This window comes from Lepidochelys kempii, chromosome 9, assembly GCF_965140285.1.
Source record: "Lepidochelys kempii isolate rLepKem1 chromosome 9, rLepKem1.hap1, whole genome shotgun sequence".
Classification (NCBI taxonomy): domain Eukaryota; kingdom Metazoa; phylum Chordata; order Testudines; family Cheloniidae; genus Lepidochelys; species Lepidochelys kempii.
In genome coordinates this window covers 20,908,426-20,930,558 of record NC_136388.1, presented here as the reverse complement: position 1 = coordinate 20,930,558, position 22,133 = coordinate 20,908,426, and the positions used below count along the sequence as shown (strand labels likewise).

The window sequence follows — 22,133 nt, the reverse complement described above, 5'->3', positions numbered from 1 at the left end:
ATAATCTTGCAGTTGTCATGTGCTGCACGTTCTTCTATTTTAAACTTCATATGTGTTTGTATAGGCACTCACAATGGGGCTCTGACCCAGTTTGGGGCCTCAGGATGCTACTATCGCAGCAATATTATATAGTACTAATAATGTGCTAATGAGGTTTCATACTTCTAATTTATAGTATCAGTTAGCAACAACCGCATCTATACAAAAAAACATATGACACTTGTTCCACACTCTCACTGTAATGTAGAAGAGCTGTCCTACATTGCAATATGCTAACACAAGGTATTTCTAGGTCATTAATTGTTCCTATTCTTATGTAACTTTTCTGCCCAAAGTACTTGTTTTAATATGCACTTGGACCCCTGCAACCATTTCTTTCTGATGTGGGCATTGCCTCTGTTACCTATTTTTCTGAGACTCCACGTTGAATTATTGTGAGACACTGTGAGGTGAATACCCTTGAAGACAAGTCAGAAACTACAGCTAGTGCAGATTGTGGTATTAATCTAGGAACACATTACTAGTGCTTCACAAATGCATGGCTCCCTATTTGTTTTTATGCAATTCATAGTGTTCATACCAATGTTCAAAGCTGTACCGATGTTCAAAGCTAGCTACCTGAGACACCATCTCTTTTCTGATGCATAATTATGATAGCTCAGGTGTTGTTCCTTTGCTTGTAGTCCATAGATATGAATGCCCATGGGCTGGCAGAGGAGCATTTGATGTTATCTCTTGGGTTACTTTGCAAGTGTTCTGGACTATGATTCCAAGGAGGAAAGGAAGGGCCCTTGTCTACACTTCCAAGTCAGCAAAAGCCCATTTGCACTTGGGTGTTTTTTTTTGCTATTTGTCTGACCAGGCTAATCCTTTGTGTTGATCTTTAAGGCAGTGTGTACAAAACCAACTATTTTTGCCTGATGGGATGATGGTTAAGTTTATCTCTGCCTATACTTTAGAGCTGATTCTGGGGGTGTCTCTATAGATATATTTAATGTTGCATCGTGTTTATTAATTTGTGTATCCAGACCCATTTAAAAATCAATACGTTACTATGCCAAAATTGTTCAGAATTGCATATTTTCCTATCAGAGTGTTCTGTACATTATATATTTTAATTAAAACTGAGTTTTTATGTCATCAAAGGGGCACTAGACATGGTCTTGTTGTATCTCTACTTTAAGCAAAATCCTTGCCAACAATGACAGGCAGGGAAAATAGTAAAATATAGCATTCAAACAAACAGACAAAATATTCCTGAGATTTCCCAGAAGTTACCTACTACAGGACAGGCCTAACAAAGAAAATAACAGAACGCCACTAGCTGTCACCTTCAGCCCCCAACTAAAACCCCTCCAATGCATTATTAAGGATCTACAACCTATCCTAAAGGATGACCCAACACTCTCACAAATCTTGGGAGACAGGCCAGTCCTTGCCTACAGACAGCCCCGCAACCTGAAGCAAATACTCACCAACAACCACATACCACACAACAGAACCACTAACCCAGGAACTTATCCTTGAAACAAAGCCCGTTGCCAACTGTGCCCACATATCTATACAGGGGACACCATCACAGGGCCTAATAACATCAGCCACACTATCAGAGGCTCGTTCACCTGCACATCCACCAATGTGATATATGCCATCATGTGCCAGCAATGCCCCTCTGCCATTTACATTGGTCAAACTGGACAGTCTCTACGTAAAAGAATAAATGGACACAAATCAGATGTCAAGAATTATAACATTCATAAACCAGTCGGAGAACACTTCAAACTCTCTGGTCACGCAATCACAGACATGAAGGTCGCTATCTTAAAACAAAAAAACTTCAAATCTAGACTCCAGCGAGAAACTGCTGAATTGGAATTCATTTGCAAATTGGATACTATTAATTTAGGCTTAAATAGAGACTGGGAGTGGCTAAGTCATTATGCAAGGTAGCCTGTTTCCCTTTGTTTTTTCCTACCCCCCCCCGCCCCCAGACGTTCTGGTTAAACTTGGAGAGTGGTCAGTTTGGATGGGCTATTACCAGCAGGAGAGTGAGTTTGTGTGGGGGGGCATGGAGGGTGAGAAAACCTGGATTTGTGCTGGAAATGGCCCAACTTGATGATCACTTTAGATAAGTTATTACCAGCAGGACAGTGGGGTGGGAGGAGGTATTGTTTTATGATCTCTGTGTGTATATAAAGTCTGCTGCAGTTTCCACGGCATGCATCCGATGAAGTGAGCTGTAGCTCACGAAAGCTCATGCTCAAATAAATTGGTTAGTCTCTAAGGTGCCACAAGTACTCCTTTTCTTTTTGCGAATACAGACAAACACGGCTGTTACTCTGAAACAAGAGAGTTTGTGTGTATCACTGGCTAGCAGGTTCATTGTTTCATCGGAGATGTCACAGTGTATTCACTATTGAAAGATGCTAACATTTAATGGCCACCACTGTATTTCTTGAAGCTATCTTCTAAGTAATGTTTTATTATTCCCAATAACACACATCCACCATCAGTAAATACCTTGAATTTCTCCTGTACAGTAATTTGGTGAATCATTCCATTTAAAATTGAGTAATACCAACACAGCAGGGATCTCTGAGTGACTTCTGCAAGCTCCTTCATAGGAACAGGTATTGCACTCATAAAAGCTAGTTATTGTGTAAAGAAGGAAGTTACTACTTGAATCCTTTATCAATAACACCCTTGAAAAAATGCAGTGTTTGTACTGAATATATTACACTCATCTGTTCTGCCTGCTGAACTTCTAAAGAGCTCAGCACTGTAACATTTAGGTGCCAAAATACAAGCTTAACAATAGGTTTCTCAAACAACAAAACAACCCTCTTCCAAACAGATAAAAAACCTTGCTCTCTTTAATTCACGTTTGCTTATTATTTTATTTTATTTCCCTACCATTAGTCCTGTCTTTCATCTCATCCTTTGACCACGACAACCTATGCCAAGATCATTCTTGGACCTTCCTATTTGCTAAGTATTCATCTGCCCCGAGGCTGAAGATCAGGTCTAGTGTGTGCCGTGCTAGGTGAGTGTGTCCAGAGATCTATGGTACTAATGACTATTTGTGGTTATATCAGTAACAGGCTTTGCATACCCTTATGTTCCTGGCATACATAAGTTAGATAAAAGCATCAAATATTCTTGCTGCCAGGTGCAACAAAATACTAGTTTATTTCTTAAAATCCAGAACCTTATTACACAAGAACTAAAAAGAGAGAGAGAGAGAAAAACCAGGCTAGTCCCTGAGGCATGGGGCACAACTCATCTCACCTTGGTCTAGGTGGGCTCTTTGCAGATGACCCAGATCACATGCTTCTTTCCAAACCCCTCCACCCCAGGATCAGGAAATCCCTTAGGTTTTAAAGTGACAGCTTGTAATTTTTACACAAGTTCAATATAACACACACAAATGCATTTGCAAAGTAAGGCATGCCTGACCTTTTGGCTTGACCTAATTCTCCTTTCACTTACAGCAGGTATATTGGGTGTGACTCTAATGTCTTCAGTGGAGTTGCTTCTTATTTGGGCCAGAGTAAGGGGATATTAAAGCTCCTGATTTCTATGTTAACTACATAATTCATGTCTATTCTACAATATACCCTGATCTTCTGGAACTGATAAATTCCTGCTATATAAAATTGATGAAATTCAGGTAATTTAAAAAGAGTATTAAAGACAACTTCCTTGATCTCGCCTTGCTGCTGGCTCCCGTATCCCTCCCAGGACCCTGGTGCCCTTTTCACTGGGTGCTGCCCTCTGGCAGTTCATTTTTGTTGTTCATTTTTGAGATACGTAATGAATTCTTGTAAAAATGAGCAGTAATGATCTCTGTAGCGGGGTGGACACCCGCTCAAGCCCAGAGGGGTTTAGAATAGCCCTGAGAGAGGGCTGTTGTAGAAGGAAGGCAGCAGGGCTGACTGGGGAAGCAGCCTCAGCTGGGGACCAGGCCCCAATCAGGTCCCAGCTGGCTTTATAAAAAGCTGTGAGGCAGAAGCCCAGGGAGAGTCTCCCTCTGCCTCTAGAGGGAGAAGGGCCTGGCTGCAAGGTGGCAAGCAGGGCACCTAGTTTGGAGCAGGGCTGGGGAAAGGCCAAGGGAACCTGGGAGCTCCGGCCTAGGAAAGCCCCATTAGGTACGGGGGTTGCAGGGGCAGCCACGGGTAGGCAGAGGCAGCAGGTCCAAACCCAAACTTGCCTGTGATAAGTGGCTCACACTTCAGTCTGCCCCAGGGTGTGGGGGCTAGCTGGTGACTGGCAGGAACCTATGACTGAGGTGAGGTAGGGATAGGGGGTGGGGGTTCCCCTGGGAGGGGGAGACCCAGAACTGTGGGGTACTGCCAGAGGGCAGCACCCAGTGAAAAGGGCACCAGGGTCCTGGGAGGGACACAGGAGCCAGCATTAAGGGGAGACACTGGCCTGAAGAGGGAGCTCTGGAGGCTGGGACGTTAATTCCCGGAGAGGACGAGCAGGAGCTGCCGCTGGTGAGTCTGTGCCCGGTTACAATCTCTCTCAGGCCCATGGCTCATGAACCGGCTGCTGGTAGAAGTGGCAACTACAGGATCACAGAGCACTGGCATTTTGAAAGATACTAACTGTTTGTTTGCCCATTATGAAACATTCTGACACTTTCTGCAGCAATTCAAGTGTATCTTTATTCCAAAGCTCAGCTAACAGACTGATTAGGGTAAATAAATGTGGTCTACACTTCTCATATTAATTAAGCATGGCTAACAGGAGCCTAGGTCTGTCACCGCCATGCGTACAAAGGCTTTGACAATATACTCAAGATTTTTAATAAGATATGTTGATTCAGTATTTATGCAATGTCCTTGTTGGAGTTTACCATTTTAGACACTTAATTTAGTTGTTTGGGGTTTGCAAAATTATTTGAAGTTGCTTATGGCGGTACTGGTAAATTGATTAAGCTGTTCAGAGGGGCTTGACAGCACAATGTCTAAGCTGTTGATCCAAACCTATTGCAATCAATAGTAATCTTTCTTCAGTGTGCTCTGGAGCATATCCTTTTTGCATAAATCTTTCAGTTTTGCAGAAGAGGGCCGATTCTCTGTTGAAGTATCAGAGTTTCCACCAGTGAAACTCCACTGGAATCAGTGGAATTGTGTCTGATTCCATTTGGTGGAGTTCTTCTCAGTACAGGTATTGAAGGGTATGTGCTGTTCAGGCAAGACAAATAAAGGTAAGATGGTGCAGTAGCATTGTATATTAATGATGAGGTAGACTTAGGGAGGGAAAGGAATTATTTAATTCAGGCACCAATGTTGACACAAGCACAAAGATCTAAATTGGCTATCAAGAAGTTTAGACTTGAAATCCGATGAAGTTTTCTAACCATCAGAGGCGTGAAGTTCTGGAACAGCCATCCAGTGGGAAAGCAGGGGAGGGTTGAATCTAATTGGCTTGAAAACTAAGCTTGATAAGTTTATGTATGGGATGGTATGTGGCCCACCTGCAACAGCTAGTAGTAAATATCACCAACGGTCAGAGATGGGACACTAAATGGGGAAGGCTCTGAGTTACTACAGAGAAATCTTTCCCAGGTGTCTAGCTGGTGGGTTTTGCCAACATGCTCAGGGTCTAACTGCTTGCCATATTCAAAGAAATTTTTCTCCAATCAGATTGGCAGAGACGCTGGAGAGTTTTCACCTTCCTCTCCAACACGTGTTATGGGTTACTTGCTGATTTAAACTAGAATAAATGGTAGATTTTCTGTACCTTCAAGTCTTTAAATCATTATTTGAGGACATCAGTAACTCGGGGGTCTATTACGGAAGGGGGTGATGGAAGTTCTCTGGTGGGGGTGAAACTAGATGATCACAATCATAGGTGCTGGGAGTGCTGCCACACTCCCTGGCAGAGTTTACAGTTTGGTTCAATGGCTCTCAGCACCCCCACTGTTCGAATTGTTCCAGCACACCTGAGTAAAATGGTCCCTTTTGGTCTTAAAGTCTGAGTCTATATTGTTGCCACACAATGATGAATCAGGCCCATGTTGATTGGGACTAGGGTGGGGGTGAATAACAGATTTTTTTTGTTCACTGGCAATTCAGAATATATATATGTGTGTATGTGTGTATATATATATATATATATATATATATAATTGTTTGGGGTTGAACTTAAAACAACTTTTTCCATAATTTTCAGTTGAAAAGTTGAGAAAAATGCATTTTGGGTCAAAAAAAGTTTCATTTTGATTGAATGTTTTTTGCTTTTAAAAAACATTTAAAATAAAATTTTTTGACATAATTTCCAAACTAAAACCCAAAACTTTATTTCAAAAATGTCAAAAGAAAATGCTTTTGATTGGGTTTCTTGGATTTTTTTCTGATCAAAACAGTCTGGCAAAAACAACATGAATTTGTGAAATATTTTGATGTCCCTGAATCTGCATTTTTCATTGAAAAAGCTTTCACCTGAAAAATGTCACCCAGCTCTATTTAGGACACACACATGGTGTCATAATAATCCTGAATGAGTGTTGGTTTATATGTCACAAGCAATGTACACAATGCATAATGACTGATTAACTCTATTCAATAGACACCAGACTGGATTAGCAAGCAGGTCAGGATTGGGGTGCATGGTAAATCTCTGTGAAAATGTTTGCAAAGCATTTATTCACTGTAAGACAGACCTTAGCTAATGCTTTTATTCTCTGTCTTCTGAAAATAAATTATATTTATTTCTGTTGAGAAATAAAAACATTCAAGCTTAAAACAGAGTCAATGTCTGGGAGGGGTATGACTTTTATATGAACAGCATTCAACAAAATTTGAAAAAGTAAAATTACAAAAGAGGGACAAATCCTGATGGGGTATATATAGTCAGTTATGCTCTTGCTTCTTACCTTTTTCTCAACTCAGTAACAAACTTCCATGAGCTTCAGCTCTCCATATTACACCCCTACAAGTTTTGAAAATGCATGCTGATGTTGGAGACTAGGTACTGACCTACTGTTAAGTATAGATTGATAGTGACTGTCTCTTATAGACAGTGGGGGCATTCAAATCACATCCATCTATATTAGTGGAGAAGTTTCTTCCTCACAACCTGTTAGTTTACACTCTACTTTTATGCATACAGTGTGGAATTGGCTGAGCTTTTAGACCTATTTGAATAAAAATGAATATACTGATCAATTTTGCCATTACATTTTTTATTAAGCCTGTGCTCAGCTGAACAGCTTCAGTGCAGCAGCTGCAAAAGTCATAAAACACATAAAGTACAAAATTCACATGCGGCTATTTCTAGTAAATTTTGCTTATTAAATTTCTGCATGATGAAGGACTTTTCCCATTTTGTGCCAAAAGTTCCAACTGTAATATCTGTTCTATGTTATCTGTAGCATCAGCAAGTAGCTCTGAGGTTTCACATATACATGTTGAACATTTTGTGAACTTCAAATTAATATCTTTTAACTTTCCAAAAATCATAATTCACTTAGTAATTTTCTCAAAATTCAATGGTATGTACTTTCTAGCTGTCTGAAGCTGTGTATCTTTGGGTTGAGCAGCATGTAGCCAGTGGTCTCAGACTTGTTACCCAAACTTAAGGTACTATATGGCAGAATTTTCCCATCAGGAAAAGAAGACAATTTGGGACAAGATGGGTACATTAAGAAGGGATCTGTCTCTCTCTTTGCAAAAAATAACTATGTCACTAGTACCTGAAAAGCAGTATTTTTTGCACTGTTTGTGTTAATTTTGGGAGATATTCACTGTCAGCTGTGAGAAAAGTACATACTACTGAATGCAAAATATTTGGGCATTCACCTTATGAAAATCTTGACTCACTGGACAAAGGTGTTCATGTTTTAAAAGTAACTTTGTCTTGCACGCTAAGTGACTTTTCAGAAAGTGTGAATACTGAAAGCATCAGAAAGATGTGCTGATATAACATATGGCTAACAAAGAGCCTGCATCAAAGTAGCCAGAAGCTATAACTATACTTAATCTTACACTGGAACTGACCTTAAAAATAAAAGGATGGGTGATGGGGTAGCTCTTGTCATTCTTTGCATCCTAAAATTTAAAAACATTGCCTCTTATTTTATGTGCCCAAAGTTCAATATTCAGGGCCAATAGCAAAACAAGAATCCTTACTTCATCTCAGGACAGAATGCTTGCATGGTGCACTGCTCAGACATTTAGCCATGGTGAATCCTTATATTCCTCATGAAACTTGGAGTAAAGCTCATTTGAGGACTGAATTGGGTCAGTTCACAATTACAGTCACACATATATCTTGGTCAGACCTGAACCTGTAATTTCATTCTAACCATAGCCTCTGAGTGCAGGAGCAGCTAGCAGCTCATTCCAAGAGAGAGAGTGCTGAACTGAAAGTCAGGATCCAAACATTTATGAGCTTCCAGGGATGTGGAGATCTGGACTTAATTTCTGGCTTTTGTGGGCAACTGGATCCAAACCCAGGAATGCAAATGTCAAATAGGTCCTGTCCTCCACAGACCCCACATACCAAAACTGTGCCCTAAAAGGGGGTTACACAGGAATTTACACCCCTGTTGTGTATCTCAGAGGAATGGCGTCAGCCTACTATCTCTTTGAAGGGATGGCCAGATCCAGATTTTCCCCTTCCCCTATGTTTTCTAGGGTTAATGGTTTCCTCACCCACTCCTACACATACACTCAGCACTTCTTAAAATCAGGTTTCTGAGATATAAAATAGTAAAGCACTTATAATATACTTCATTTTTAGTGGCCCAAATACATTGATTTATACTCCACATTTTATTATTAGTATTGGACAAAATTCAAAGAGTCAGGAGTTGTATTCAAACTGGATATTGATCCAAAGTGTGTGTGGGCAGAAATGATATCAAATGTTAATTCAGGTATGTGCTGGTATAATGATACTGGTTAAAGCTGCGGTAGGATTCAAGAACTGAGTTCTTGTTGAAGGTGCTTTGGGAGTGCATCTCTGTAGTGTTGGGCGGTATAGTAAAAATAGTTGTGCTTTTATTTTAATGGGAGCTGTATGTGCTAGCTTCTCTGACAATGAGGACATGTATCAATACTATTGGATATTTATATACCTTTACACAGTAAATATACAGTAGTATTTTCAGCTATCTAAAACTCCTAACACTTGAGGTGGGAAAGTGATATTACTTATGGCTGTCAGACGTTACGAAATTGAAAATGATGAACTTCCAGATAGTCACAGACATGCCAAGATAAAAGCCCAGATTCTTGGAAATGACATGACTATCATCACTTGTTGACAAAATTGAAGGAGAGAACCTATAACCTACAATAATTGAGTTGGCTTTCAGTTCCATTTCTGCATAAGCAAGGAAAGTAAGAACACATCCTGGGCATATCAAACCCTTTTTGAAATGTCTATGAAGAAATATAAAGGATTTCTAAACAATTTGATGGAGTATTTTAATGGCTAATTGTCTAGTACACAGGTGCAGTTTAATCTATTTGACCCACACTGTTCAGCTAACACTACTACTCAACGTTTCAAAGGGCCAGCTTCAAATTACATCTTACACAGTTTTATATGAAAGGTTGCGTCACTCACTGAAATAATTCTCTACAGCAGTAATTCAGTGCATCTACTTGTCAGATGTCACCTAATCATTGAGGATAAGAATTAGAAAGATCAATGCGCTTAGAAGGCTGGGATTATTTGACTATAACTTGTTGCAGTGCATTACTTCAGTTCAGATTTTATCTAATGATTCACAAAATGTACTTTCTGAAAGTACTGCAGTGATGCTCCAACCCCCTAATTTTCAAAGCATTGCACACGGTTTAGCCATCCAAAGGGTGTTATACAGTTCCCAACACCCCTGTCAAATCTTTGACATTTCTCACTTAATCACAAACTTTAGATGTAAGATGGCAGGTATCTATTAATTGTCAATCAAGTATGAGATTTACTCATTACATCCCAGATCCTCAGCTAGTGAAAATCTGTGTCGTTCCATTGACTTCAAGGATCTGGCCTGACAGGTTTAGAGCAATGCTGTCGAGTGCTTTCAAAAAAGTTTTAATGTATTTTTAGAACTATTATACAAAAATTGCCTTTAGAAAATTGAAAACAGCGTTGTGTTTCCTGCCAAATTTGCCAAGTAGGGTCTCTTGGTTAAGGCAGTTGAATGCTACCCTGGGGATCTGGATTCTACCCCTACTTCTGCCAGAGAGTTTCTATGTGATGCTAAGCAAATCTCTTAAACCAAGCTTTCCACAGGCAGTCACTACTTATGTTTTTCTAGGTGCCTGACTTGAGACCCTGTGATCTGATATGCAGAAGTGCTGAGAGTTCACAATGCAACTGAAGTCAATGGGAGCTATGCTTTGAACATTGAAAGTGTTATATAGTGGTAAGTACTCTGAAAAATCAAATTGGGCACCCAAATTTAGCGGCTACTTTGGATCTTGATCTCTCTGACTCCATTCCCCATCTATATTACAGGCGCATTATGAAGATAAGTTCATTAATGTTTGTGAAGCACTCAGACATGATAGTGAAGAGTGCCATAGAAAAACCAGGAGGAAATTAACAATTTTGAAGGGTTTGAATAATGTGCCATAAATAAGGAATAGAGCCACACAAAGAGCAGACAAAGGGCAGGTCTATACTACAGCCGGTATCAACACTCTGAGATCAATCCTCCAGCAGTCGATTTAGTGGGTCTAATAAAGACCCCACCAAATCGACTGCAGATTGCTCTCCAGTCAACCCCTGTACTCTACCCCTGATGAGAAGAGTAAGGTTAAGTCGACAGGAGATTTTCTCCCATCGACACCCCGCGGTAACTCGACCTAAGGTATATCGACTAAAGCTATGTTATTCACGTAGCTGGAGTTGTGTAGCGTAGGTTGACTTACCGTGGTAGTGTAGACATAGCCAAACAAATGATCACTGCCCATTTTGTACGCTGAATGAGGCAAGGCCCAGTGGAAAAAGTAGTATCTGAAGATGTAAATAAAGACCGTATCATAAGTGTAAGGGGAGGGAGGTGAATTTAGGTTGCAACAAGCAACCTTAATTCTGGCATTTCTTAACTTTTGAGTTCTTGATTTTGTAACCTTAATGTTTTTAACATGTTTTTTTTTAAACTGGTTATATAATTATACATAAAATTATTTATAAATATACAAAACATTAATTATCTGTTTGCCTGTATAAATATGTGAATGTGTGCACACAGCATACTTCCTTGGGGAAAAAAACAGTTTATATATGTAAGTTTGAACATTATGTTAACATACTGGTTGAAACAGGACTATGTTAACACAAACTGGATACCCTTTAGTTTGCACACTCTGGGCCTACGTAAGGCAGTTACAGCACAACACTTTAGTCCCCACCGCAACTTGTGCCCCCATAGTCTGCACTGCAGGGCTGTGTACACAAGGCTTTAGGTAAGTGTCATAAATATAAAGGGAAGGGTAAAACCCTTTGAAATCCCTCCTGGCCAGGGGAAAGCTCCTCTCACCTGTAAAGGGTTAAGAAGCTAAAGGTAACCTCGCTGGCACCTGACCAAAATGACCAATGAGGAGACAAGATACTTTCAAAAGCTGGGAGGAGGGAGAGAAACAAAGGGTTTGTGTGTCTGTCTGTAGTCGTCTTGGCCGGGGACAGAACAGGAATGGAGTCTTAGAACTTTTAGTAAGTAATCTAGCTAGGTATGTGTTAGATTATGATTTCTTTAAATGGCTGAGAAAATAATTGTGCTGAATAGAATAACTATTTCTGTCTGTGTATCTTTTTTGTAACTTAAGGTTTTGCCTAGAGGGGTTCTCTATGTTTTTGAATCTAATTACCCTGTAAGATATCTACCATCCTGATTTTACAGGGGGGATTTCTTTATTTCTATTTACTTCTATTTTTTATTAAAAGTCTTCTTGTAAAACACTGAATGCTTTTTCATTGTTCTCAGATCCAAGGGTTTGGGTCTGTGGTCACCTATGCAAATTGGTGAGGCTTTTTACCAAACCTTGTCCAGGAAGTGGGGTGCAAGGTTTTGGGAAGTATTTTGGGGGGAAGGACGCGTCCAAACAGCTCTTCCCCAGTAACCAGTATTAGTTTGGTGGTGGTAGCGGCCATTCCAAGGATAACGGGGGTAATATTTTGTACCTTGGGGAAGTTTTGACCTAAGCTGGTAAAGATAAGCTTAGGAGGTTTTTCATGCAGGTCCCCACATCTGTACCCTAGAGTTCAGAGTGGGGGAGGAACCTTGACATGGTGGCACAGTGGTGGGATTAACCTGAAATCATTTTGAGATCCAGTTGAGATTTTTTGAACTAGAAATACAGATTTTAAAAAGGAATTTTTAGGAAGTCCAGAAGGCAGCTTTGAAACTGAAAGCAGCTTGGTTTCTCTCTGCTTTGTGGCCAAGGAGAGACAAAAGGGGATTATCTTGTGAATTGCAGATTTTCTTTGCCTGGAGGCAGGGTACTTAACTCCTGCAGGGAAATTCACAGTCTTCCAACCCAGAGGTTTTTTTTTTTTTCTCTTTTCTTCCTAAAAGTAAATAGGGGGTGTGTGCTCTACCCATTTGCCTGGAGACAAAAGTGGCAGGTTTTTTTTTTAGGATTTTGATTTTTTTTTTGTTTTGTTTTACAAGGAGCACAGGTTTGAAAAGAATTTTTTTTTTTCTTTGGGCTGGGTAAGCAGGTTCCCAAGTAGTTCGAGGTTTTTTGCTTTAATTTGGGCCCAGAGCAGAGACAAGGGAATTGTCTTTTTCTGTAGGCTGACAATCACTATCAGAGAATAGGTATTCTATTCCAGCACAGCAAAAAATTACAGCCAAGTTTTGTTTGTTTATTTCTAAACCTCGGGTGTAAAGTTAGTTAAAAACAGAGAGGTTAGAATGGCCAAATCCTCAGCTCGACTACAGCTGGAATTAGCCAAATTTCAGGCTGAGGAAAAACAAAGGGAACATGAAAGACAGATAGAACTCATGCAGCTGAAGAAGGAACAAGAAAGGGAGGCAGAACAACACCAAGAGGCTGCCCACAAGAGGGAAATGGAGGCAAGGAAGCATGTGGAGGAGGAGAGGGAAAAAGAGAGGAAGCATGTGGAGGAGGAGAAGGAAAAAGAGAGGAAGCATGTGGAGGAGATGGAGAGGATAAAGGCCCAGCAGAATATACCAACAAACCCTAGCAATCCTTCTCCAGGTACCACTTCCCATCCCAGAAAGTTCCCCACCTACAAGGCAGGTGATGATACTGAGGCCTTCTTAGAAAACTTCGAAAGGGCCTGCCTTGGGTACAACATCTCTACTGACCACTACATGGTAGAGCTGAGGCCGCAGCTCAGTGGACCCTTAGCTGAGGTGGCAGCTGAAATGCCTAAAGAACACATGAACAAGTATGAACTGTTTAAATCCAAGGCGAGAGTCAGAATGGGGATAACACCCGAGCAGTCTCGTCGGAGGTTCAGAGCCCTAAGGTGGAAACCAGACATGTCATTTACCCGACATGCCTACCACATTGTAAAACATTGGGATGCCTGGATATCAGGAGCAAGTGTTGAATCTCCAGTAAATTTGCCCTTCCTAATGCAAATGGAACAATTCTTAGAGGGTGTTCCTGAGGAAATAGAAAGATACATCCTAGATGGGAAACCCAAAACTGTAATTGAGGCAGGAGAGATTGGAGCCAGATGGGTGGAGGTGGCAGAGAAGAAGAAAACTGGTCGCAGTTGGAGCGGAGACCAGAAGGGACCACCCCAGACCACACCCTATTACCGGGGGCCGCCCAAAGCCCCACCTACCTCCCAAAGAACCCTCCAGACCCCTTATCGTCCCACCACCCCGTTCTCCAGCAACCCTCCTCACCCCGGTGACCCGTCAGCTGGACGATGTTTTAAATGTAACGAGCTGGGGCATGTAAAGGCCAACTGCCCCAAGAACCCCAACAGATTACAGTTCATTGCACCGGAATCACACCAGAGGTCCACAGGCCCAGATACCTCCCAGATACCCTTGGAGCGGAGGGAAACTGTGAGTGTGGGTGGGAAGAAAGTCACCGCGTGGAGGGACACCGGAGCACAAGTGTCAGCTATCCATGCTTCCTTAGTGGACCCCAATTTAATCAACCCAGAGATCCAAGTGACGATTCAACCCTTCAAGTCCAACTCTTTCAATTTGCCTACAGCCAAGTTGCCTGTCCAGTACAAGGGCTGGTCAGGAATGTGGACTTTTGCAGTCTATGATGATTATCCCATCCCCATGCTGTTGGGGGAAGACTTGGCCAATCATGTGAAGCAGGCCAAGAGGGTGGGAATGGTCACCCGCAACCAGGCTAAACAAGCCGTGAGGCCTAGCTCTGTTCCGGAAACTTCTATCAGGACCCAGTCAGAGGTGATGGACCTGGACCCCAGGCCAATGTCTGCAACAGCAGTAGTGGATCCAGTCCCAGAGACCCAGACGGAACCAGTCCCAGAACCGGAACCAGCCAAACAACCAACACCAGACCCCGTGTCAGCACTGAATCCAGTACTTGCAACCTCAACACCAGAGGGCCCCACCGAACCTGAACTGGCAGCAGCCGATAACCCTACACAAGAGGCTCAGCCGGAGCCTGAATCCCAACATAGTGCACCAGCGGAGAGCGGTTCACAGTCAACAGAAACAGCTCCATCCCCTATATCGCTTCCAGAGGGACCAAGCCTAGGTCCACAATCCCATGAGGAACTGATGTCTCCAGCATCAAGGGAACAGTTCCAGACCGAACAGGAAGCAGATGAAAGCCTCCAGAGAGCTTGGACGGCGGCACGGAGCAACCCACCGCCTCTCAGCTCTTCTAATAGATCCAGGTTTGTTGTAGAAAGAGGACTTTTATACAAGGAAACTCTTTCTGGGGGACACCAGGAAGACTGGCATCCTCAGAGACAGTTGGTAGTTCCAACTAAATACCGGGCCAAGCTCTTGAGCTTAGCCCATGATCACCCTAGTGGCCATGCTGGGGTGAACAGGACCAAAGACCGTTTGGGGGGGTCATTCCACTGGGAGGGAATGGGCAAGGATGTTTCTACCTATGTCCAGTCTTGTGAGGTGTGCCAAAGAGTGGGAAAACCCCAAGACCAGGTCAAAGCTCCTCTCCAGCCACTCCCCATCATTGAAGTTCCATTTCAGCGAGTAGCTGTGGATATTCTGGGTCCTTTTCCGAAAAAGACACCCAGAGGAAAGCAGTACATACTGACTTTCATGGATTTTGCCACCCGATGGCTGGAAGCAGTAGCTCTAAGCAACACCAGGGCTAAAAGTGTGTGCCAGGCACTAGCAGACATTTTTGCCAGGGTAGGTTGGCCCTCCGACATCCTCACAGATGCAGGGACTAATTTCCTGGCAGGAACTATGAAAAACCTTTGGGAAGCTCATGGGGTAAATCACTTGGTTGCCACTCCTTACCATCATCAAACAAATGGCATGGTGGAGAAGTTTAATGGAACTTTGGGGGCCATGATACGTAAATTCGTAAATGAGCACTCCAATGATTGGGACCTAGTATTGCAGCAGTTGCTCTTTGCCTACAGAGCTGTACCACATCCCAGTTTAGGGTTTTCCCCATTTGAACTTGTATATGGCCGTGAGGTTAAGGGGCCATTGCAGTTGGTGAAGCAGCAATGGGAGGGATTTACACCTTCTCCAGGAACTAACATTCTGGACTTTGTAACCAACCTACAAAACACCCTCCGAACCTCTTTAGCCCTTGCTAGAGAAAACTTACAGGATGCTCAAAAAGAGCAAAAAGCCTGGTATGATAAACATGCCAGAGAGCGTTCCTTCAAAGTAGGAGACCAGGTCATGGTCTTAAAGGCGCTCCAGGCCCATAAAATGGAAGCATCGTGGGAAGGGCCATTCGTGGTCCAGGAGCGCCTGGGAGCTGTTAATTATCTCATAGCATTCCCCACCTCCAACCGAAAGCCTAAGGGGTACCATATTAATTCTCTAAAGCCCTTTTATTCCAGAGAATTAAAGGTTTGTCAGTTTACAGCCCAGGGAGGAGACGACGCTGAGTGGCCTGAAGGTGTTTACTACGAAGGGAAATGTGCTGGTGGTGTGGAAGAGGTGAACCTCTCCATGACCCTTGGGCGTATGCAGCGACAGCAGATCCAGGAGCTGTGCACTAGCTACGCGCCAACGTTCTCAGCCACCCCAGGACTGACTGAACGGGCATACCACTCCATTGACACAGGTAATGCTCACCCAATTAGGGTCCACCCTTACCGGGTGTCTCCTCAAGCTAAAACTGCTATAGAACGGGAGATCCAGGATATGTTACAGATGGGTGTAATCCGCCCCTCTGAAAGTGCATGGGCATCTCCAGTGGTTCTAGTTCCCAAACCAGATGGGGAAATACGTTTTTGCGTGGACTACCGTAAGCTAAATGCTGTAACTCGCCCAGACAACTATCCCATGCCACGCACAGATGAACTATTAGAGAAACTGGGAAGGGCCCAGTTCATCTCTACCTTGGACTTAACCAAGGGGTACTGGCAGGTACCGCTAGATGAATCTGCCAAGGAAAGGTCAGCCTTCATCACACATCTCGGGCTGTATGAATTTAATGTACTCCCTTTCGGGCTGCGAAATACACCCGCCACTTTCCAAAGACTTGTAGATGGTCTCCTAGCGGGATTAGGAGAATATGCAGTCGCCTACCTTGACGATGTGGCCATATTTTCGGATTCCTGGGCAGACCACCTGGAACATCTACAAAAAGTCCTTGAGCGCATAAGGGAGGCAGGACTAACTGTTAAGGCTAAGAAGTGTCAAATAGGCCTAAACCGAGTGACTTACCTTGGACACCAGGTGGGTCAAGGAACTATCAGCCCCCTACAGGCCAAAGTGGATGCTATCCAAAAGTGGCCTGTCCCAAAGTCAAAGAAACAGGTTCAATCCTTCTTAGGCTTGGCCGGTTATTACAGACGATTTGTACCGCACTACAGCCAAATCGCTGCCCCACTGACAGACCTAACCAAAAAGAAACAGCCAAATGCTGTTCAGTGGACCGGAAAGTGTCAGAAGGCCTTTAACAAGCTTAAAGCGACACTCATGTCTGACCCTGTACTAAGGGCCCCAGACTTTGACAAACCGTTCCTAGTAACCACAGATGCATCCGAGCGTGGTGTGGGAGCAGTTTTAATGCAGAAAGGACCTGATCAAGAATTCCACCCTGTAGTGTTTCTCAGCAAAAAACTGTCTGAGAGGGAAAGCAACTGGTCAGTCACTGAAAAAGAATGTTATGCCATTGTCTACGCTCTGGAAAAGCTACGCCCATATGTTTGGGGACGGCGTTTCCACCTGCAAACCGACCATGCTGCACTAAAGTGGCTTCACACCGTCAAAGAAACTAACAGAAAACTTCTTCGGTGGAGTTTAGCTCTCCAAGATTTTGATTTCGACATCCAACACATCTCAGGAGCTTCTAACAAAGTGGCTGATGCACTCTCCCGTGAAAGTTTCCCAGAATCAACTGGTTAAAATCGTCCTTGAGATGTGGAAAATATTGTTAGTCTTTATGTACTTGGTAGTATATTTAGAGATGCATGTGTCTTATTAACTCTGTTTTCCTAGAGCTCCAGGAAGAAATCCCAGCCAGTGTTTCACCCTAGCTGAGATTTGGGGGGCGTGTCATAAATATAAAGGGAAGGGTAAAACCCTTTGAAATCCCTCCTGGCCAGGGGAAAGCTCCTCTCACCTGTAAAGGGTTAAGAAGCTAAAGGTAACCTCGCTGGCACCTGACCAAAATGACCAATGAGGAGACAAGATACTTTCAAAAGCTGGGAGGAGGGAGAGAAACAAAGGGTTTGTGTGTCTGTCTGTAGTCGTCTTGGCCGGGGACAGAACAGGAATGGAGTCTTAGAACTTTTAGTAAGTAATCTAGCTAGGTATGTGTTAGATTATGATTTCTTTAAATGGCTGAGAAAATAATTGTGCTGAATAGAATAACTATTTCTGTCTGTGTATCTTTTTTGTAACTTAAGGTTTTGCCTAGAGGGGTTCTCTATGTTTTTGAATCTAATTACCCTGTAAGATATCTACCATCCTGATTTTACAGGGGGGATTTCTTTATTTCTATTTACTTCTATTTTTTATTAAAAGTCTTCTTGTAAAACACTGAATGCTTTTTCATTGTTCTCAGATCCAAGGGTTTGGGTCTGTGGTCACCTATGCAAATTGGTGAGGCTTTTTACCAAACCTTGTCCAGGAAGTGGGGTGCAAGGTTTTGGGAAGTATTTTGGGGGGAAGGACGCGTCCAAACAGCTCTTCCCCAGTAACCAGTATTAGTTTGGTGGTGGTAGCGGCCATTCCAAGGATAACGGGGGTAATATTTTGTACCTTGGGGAAGTTTTGACCTAAGCTGGTAAAGATAAGCTTAGGAGGTTTTTCATGCAGGTCCCCACATCTGTACCCTAGAGTTCAGAGTGGGGGAGGAACCTTGACAGTAAGTTACATTTTGACACACAAACTGCTTAAGAATGTCTCTTTAAATACATGCAAGGATATATTTGCATGCCATGTGATTAACTTAAAAATACACAAGCACTAAAATTATAATTGCATTACTTTGAATATGTAAATCTTCAAGGACATATATGGATGTTTAAGTTGGATTAAAAATCCCCAATTATCATATTAGCTATTAACTATTTGATAAAAAATAACCCATACTTAAAGATCATACTATTTAAAATCCAACATTAAAGAAGCATCTATTCAATGTACTAACTAAAATATAAAGTTTATGGTATTTGCTGCTATGTTAGTCAATTATTTATGTAAGTTGACTTCTTAATTAAGAGTCTGATCCAACTCCACTACAAAGCATATTAGTATTACCAGTGACTTCAATGGAACCTTGGTCTGGCCCAAAGTCTGGAGTTCCTAGAAGTCTGGGTACCTTAGACATGAATTAACTGATGATTATGTGAGGAAATACCTTTGTTGCAGGGAGCCTCCCTATCATGCTAGTTCTACACTTCATCTTGCAAGGGTTGTTGGCACAAGGGTATGCTCTGCAGAGGTACATATGTGCTGGGATGACATGGGACCATGCATGCCAATGGCACATGGGGCTGGTTGCGGGAGTTTCTGACTAGTCTCCATCTGCTTCAAGGTTTGTAGAGGTCATGGCAGTGGAAATGCAATTTAGGGATCTTCTCAGGGCTACTCAGCCTATGCCAGGAACAAAACTGCTGTCAGCACCCAAAAGTTGCTGAGACACAAGCCACCTCCCCTCAATAATTGTGCCAGGTTCTGCCCCAGTGGAGGAGAGAAGTGGAGCCCAGTTACAGCCTTCAAGACAGGGTTTGACAGAAAACTAGCAGACAGAGATTTTGAGGCTATTGCAGATTTCAGTTAGTGTTAATTCTCAGACACCTAACACTTTCATTCAGTAACAAAGTATTATAAAAGACATTCAAAATGTTAATTTCACTAAAGTGACACTCGCCTATATATAAAGGTGCCTTTTAAAGAATTATATGAGAGTCTTATCTCAAGCTAATAGATCTAAGTCATTAGCTTGAACATTATGACATCTATACATTGTACAATTAGGGCCTTTCTTAAATAATCTTAAGAAAAGACATGATCGTGCTTCATCCATATAAAGTTATTACTTAATCTTATTAATTTATATTCTCTGTCTTTATGCCACTGGTACCATATATAACCTCCCATTTTCATACCTTATGCAAGATTATAATATGAAAAGTCCTTGGTTACTGATAGAAGTATAACCTTTCTTATGCTGCCTGTCGTTTACCCTTGGGCCAAAAGCCAAAAATGAATGTAAGTTCTGCATCACATGCAGAGGAAGCAGGTGAGGCTCAGCTTTTGTCACAAGAGGAAAGGCAGGGAAGTCTATCAGTACAAGACATTTAGTTACAAAGTAGACCAGGAAAGTGGCAATGCTAAATATGATCCGTTTTTGCTTTCATTTTAATTAGGTTTTTCTTTTATCTCTGAAAAGTCAAGTTTAATGACACAGAATGTACATATCTAGCTATAAACTGGGATATTTTATTATTAAAATCTGGAAGGAACCAATAGGACCTACTTTTAAAAGTGTTAATGTTGGTTTTCAACCAACATCATCTTCCTGATTTAAACCAAACTGATGTATATTCAAGTACTTCTGTATTGTACACGCACTCCCAACATCTATTTTGCAGCACCTATTTTTAATTTAAACAAATATTAAATTGTTTGTGCAAAATTCTTATATATTGGTGAATACTTCCTGTCTGTGATATCTTTTTGAGAGACTTTATATTGGGGAAAATGAAGTATCACAGAGCAATGGGCAAAATATTTTCTTTGTGGTCAGAAAAGCACATCTCAACTGAAATTAGGGACAGCATATATGTTAGGAACAGAAATCTGCAATCCAGGTTACATAGCTATCTTTTGGGGATTTATTTTATTTCCCTTTCTTGCTCTTCTCCTCAGTGTTCACTCAGGAATTCATTGACCATTTCTATACAGATTGCTCCACATCCAGAGCTTCAAATTGGACCCTGGTACTTCTATCAAAGATTTAGAACTCAGATCTGCAAATCCTTACTCATGAGGATATGCAAATAATACAATTTAAATGCTACTTAGATGACAGGTTGTGCAGGATTGTGTCTATTATTTTGTTCATAATATCTTAATAGACCTGTGTGGCCTGATCCTGTGCATGCATAAGTCAATGGGAGTCTTGATTAAAAGGAGCAGTACTATATAGACAAATCCTATGCTCACACAGGGGTTATCAGCTTTTTGTATTGTGGGCCAGAATTGAACACAGAGGCTTTACTATTATACTTAACCACCTGAACCACCTTTCATTCACAGAAATTACTTATATGGAGAAGGAATATTTGGAAAGTATTCAATGTATTTTCCCCTCTTTTAATGTGAAACTAAAGCAGGAGAAAATGGTATCATGGCCATAATTCAGAAAGGTACTTAAGCACATGCATCATTTTAAAGGTGAGTAGTTCCAACCAACCGGACTTTTTGCATACTTCAAGTTAGACTTGTGCTTAAATACCTGGCTGAATTGGGGGCACCAGCAAATGATCCATGAATAATACTTTGTGAAAGATGCAAATATTTGAGACAGAGTTCCTAATTTTCAAACCCCTTTTTTCCTAAGTGCAATTTTAATTGCAATAAGAAAAGGAGCACTTGTGGCACCTTAGAGACTAACAAATTTATAAGAGCATAAGCTTTTGTGAGCTACAGCTCACTTCATCGGATGCATTCAGTGGAAAATACAGTAGGGAGATTTATATACACAGAGAACATGAAACAATGGGTGTTACCAAATCTCCCCACTGTATTTTCCACTGAATGCATCCGATGAAGTGAGCTGTAGCTCACGAAAGCTTATGCTCTTATAAATTTGTTAGTCTCCAAGGTGCCACGAGTACTCCTTTTCTTTTTATGGATACAGACTAACACAGCTGCTACTCTGAAACCTTTAATTGCAATGTTCAGTCACAAGATGGCAGCTCTGCTTCATAGTTTTATTTCTGCTTTAGTGGTGGATTTTTGGACCAGTTACAAAAAAGTACCAATATATGCTTCTTGTGTGGTTAAATTCACCCTCTCCTCTCTCTAGGTAAATATCATTTAGAATTCTGAAAGAGGATATATTAATATACCTATAGTTTTTTCTTTTCAGTGAAATCCTACACGGACATGCCCAACAGGAATATTAATGACGAATAAGGCCAAGAAGTTCAGACATACCCTTTCCATGGAATTTGCAGTCTGCATCACCGTAATGTTCATCAAAATATAATGATGCCTTTTGGAGACAACTGAACATTGTTCCTTTTAATATGTTTCATTTATTACACATATATGACACACAAATGGATTCTCTGTACAAAGCAATATTTCTCTAAATTCCTTTACTCCTTGTGCCCTTGTTTGTATTTTCATCAACTGAAATAGCCTTGCAGCATGCATGCATATGTATGCCTGTTCCCTTTAGAAATTTTCAATACTGGACTTGGATGTGGGAGTTGGTAGCAAAGCTCTGCTTGTTATGAGAGTTACTGGAGTGCACCTGGAACTCTTCTACTACATATTCTTTCTCATATTATGGTGA

At 41.6% G+C, this 22,133-nt stretch overlaps 1 long non-coding RNA gene across 2 annotated transcripts in view; it reads left to right on the top strand.

Moving 5' to 3' along the window:
- The window catches only part of LOC140916870 (uncharacterized), a 162,536-nt gene extending 140,699 nt beyond the window's left edge, over nt 1-21,837 (top strand). Inside the window, exons 1-3 of one of the 2 annotated variants that reach the window (XR_012160677.1) lie at nt 2,969-3,043; nt 10,280-10,387; nt 21,702-21,837. This is a non-coding gene — a long non-coding RNA (uncharacterized LOC140916870). Of the gene's footprint in view, nt 1-2,968; nt 3,044-10,279; nt 10,388-21,701 lie in introns of those variants that run through there. The other variant, XR_012160678.1, reaches the window with a different exon arrangement.
- Nucleotides 21,838-22,133: the final 296 nt, after the last annotated feature.